This window comes from Crocuta crocuta, unplaced genomic scaffold (genome assembly GCF_008692635.1).
Source record: "Crocuta crocuta isolate KB4526 unplaced genomic scaffold, BGI_CrCroc_1.0 scaffold346, whole genome shotgun sequence".
NCBI classification, from domain to species: Eukaryota; Metazoa; Chordata; class Mammalia; order Carnivora; family Hyaenidae; genus Crocuta; species Crocuta crocuta.
Window position 1 is genome coordinate 4,617,339 of NW_027527957.1, and position 2,856 is coordinate 4,620,194.

Sequence of the window (2,856 nt, forward strand, 5' to 3'; positions counted from 1 at the left end):
AAAGTGTGAGTAGGGGAGGGTCAGAGAGAGAGAGAGGGAGACACAGAATCTAAAGCAGGCTCCAGGCTCTGGGCTGTCAGCACAGAGCCCAAGGTGGTGCTCAAACTCACAGACCCGCAGATCATGACCTGAGCAGAAGTTCGAAGCTTAACCGACTGAGTCACCCAGGCTCCCCTTAAGACTTCTACTTCTTACATCAGTTTGAATATTTTCTATATTTCAAAAAAAAATTCACTTTATTGAAGCTTTTAGTCATTGGCAAACATTTGTTTTGTAATATTCCTTTTCATCCTCCAAAAACAATAAAACACTGATTAAAGACACTGAAGGGGCATCTGGGTGACTCAGTCGGTTAAGTGTCCAACTTCAGCTATTATTATTTAATAAGTTATATTACAAAGTGATAGTAATTAAAACAGTAGAGTACTGCCATAAAAATAACATATAGATAAATGGAATAACATAAAACTGGAAATAAATCCACAATTACATGGTCATTAATTTTCCACAAATGAGGAATGAATATAAAATGGGAAAAAGTCTCTTCAACAAATAATGTTGAGAAAACTATACAGATGCATGTAAAAGACCCACTTTCTTTCAGCATACACACACACACACACACACCAAACCTCAAAATATATTAAGACTTAAATGAAAGACCAGAAACCATAAAAATTCTTGAAGAGAGCACAGGCAGAAATCACTCTGACATTGGCCATAGCTACATTTTTCTAGATATGTCTCCTGAGGCAAGGGAAATAAAAACAAAATAAACTATTTAGACGACATCAAAATAAAAAGTGTCTGCAAGGTGAAGGAAATAATGAACAAAACCTAAAGGCAACCTATGGAATAGAAGATATTTGCAAATGACATGTTTGATAAAGGGTTAATATCCAAAACATAAGAATGGTTACAACTCAATACCCCCGTAACAAATATTCCAATTAAAAAATGGGCAGATGACAAGAACAGACATCTCTCCAAAGAAGACATGCATATGGCTGACAGACACATGAAAAGATGTTCAACATCACTCATTCTCAGGGAAAGGAAAATCAAAACTAGAATGAGATATCACCTTCGCCTGTCACAGTGGCTAAAATAAGACACAAGAAACAAATGTTGGCAAGGATGTGGAGAAAAGGGAACCCTTTTGCACTGTTGGTGGGAATGCAAATTGATACAGCCCATGTGGAAAACAGTATGGAAAATTTCTCAAAAAGTTAAAAATAGAACTACCCTATGATTCAAGAATTGCACTACTGTGTATCTATGCGACAATTACAACAAAAGTAATTCGAGGAGGTACATGCACCCTTATGTTTAGACCAACATTGTTTATGATAGCCAAATTATGGAAGCTGTCAAGTGTCCATCAATAGATGAATGAATAAGGAAGATATGATACATATATACAATGGAATATTAATCAGTCATTAAAAAGAATGAAATATTACATTTTGCAACAACATGGATAGAGCTAGAGAGTATAATGCTAAGTGAAATAAATCACTCAGAAAGAGACAAATACCATACAGGGCATCTTGTAATATTTTTTCAGGAAAAAACTTTTTTTGAATTATTAGAATATTTTTTGAAATTGTAATCTTATTTTTTATGAAATGCCAAAAAGTTATTATTTTATCTACCATATTTTGAGAGCACAATGATCTCAAAAGAACTCCATGAAAATATTGTCCCTTGGCTGCATGTGGTAAAAGTATGACTTAAATATAAGAATAATGAATTTCTTGGGCTATTTCACATGGTGATTTATTGAATATCTATTGCTTATATAAACTTTTCCATGATTGATAATGATAATGTTCCTGCATTGTAGAGCATAACATTTGTTTTTCCTGTTCAAAAAATATTTTTCCAACTTATTTTCCATGCATGTTATTGACAGTGAGAATGCTAGAGCCACCTTAAATTTATTTTTAACTTTTTATCTAATAAATATGGTATTTGCTATTTAAGCAAATATTTTTAAATTATATCTATTTCCTCCATTAAACTTTAGTTACTTTCTTTCTATATGGAGAATAGATGTGTCTCTAGTATTTAATCCAAAACATACATACTTCACTTAAAGCAAAATACATTTTCTGTCTATAATCCTAGGATTTTATATTAATTTCTTACCCTTAAACCATTCTGTGTTGTACCATTTTTATATATTATCTTTATGCTATTTTCTTACTAAAAGTCTTTCTTGGGGATANTTTTTGAAACCTTGATGATTTTTTTCCTTAACTTCTTGGAAAGGCAATCTTAAAAGGAAGTTTTAAAATACAACATTTATGAACTCCATTTTACATGAAATGTTCTGAAAGCTGTTTTTTTTAAGCAGACCATATATCTACACACACACACACACACACGCGCACACACACACACACATACATGCACACACACACACTCACAATTGTTTTCTGTAAAGCCCAAATAATTAAATAAAGAGCGGCTATGGTTAGAATATTTTACATTTTTAATGGTTGTACTAAATGTTTTCATTCTGTTATGGATACAATATTGCTTTTGATTTAGACTTTAGCATGAAGTTGAAACTCTCTGACACTGGCCCACGTAATTGACCTTTTCTTCTGTAATAAATTTCCTTCAAAATTTTAGGTATCAAATTGGATGATTCTGACAGTATATATGACATATATATTCTGACATATATATACATATATGTAAGATGAATTTATATACACTGAGATCACTGTTCAGACTCTTGAGGTAACTTACACCTATTACCTGATCCCAATCACCCCTAAGCCTAACCAGCAGATTTCAGTGGCACTCTGTATTTGAAAAAAAAAAAAAAAAATCAGTTTAGAGCAA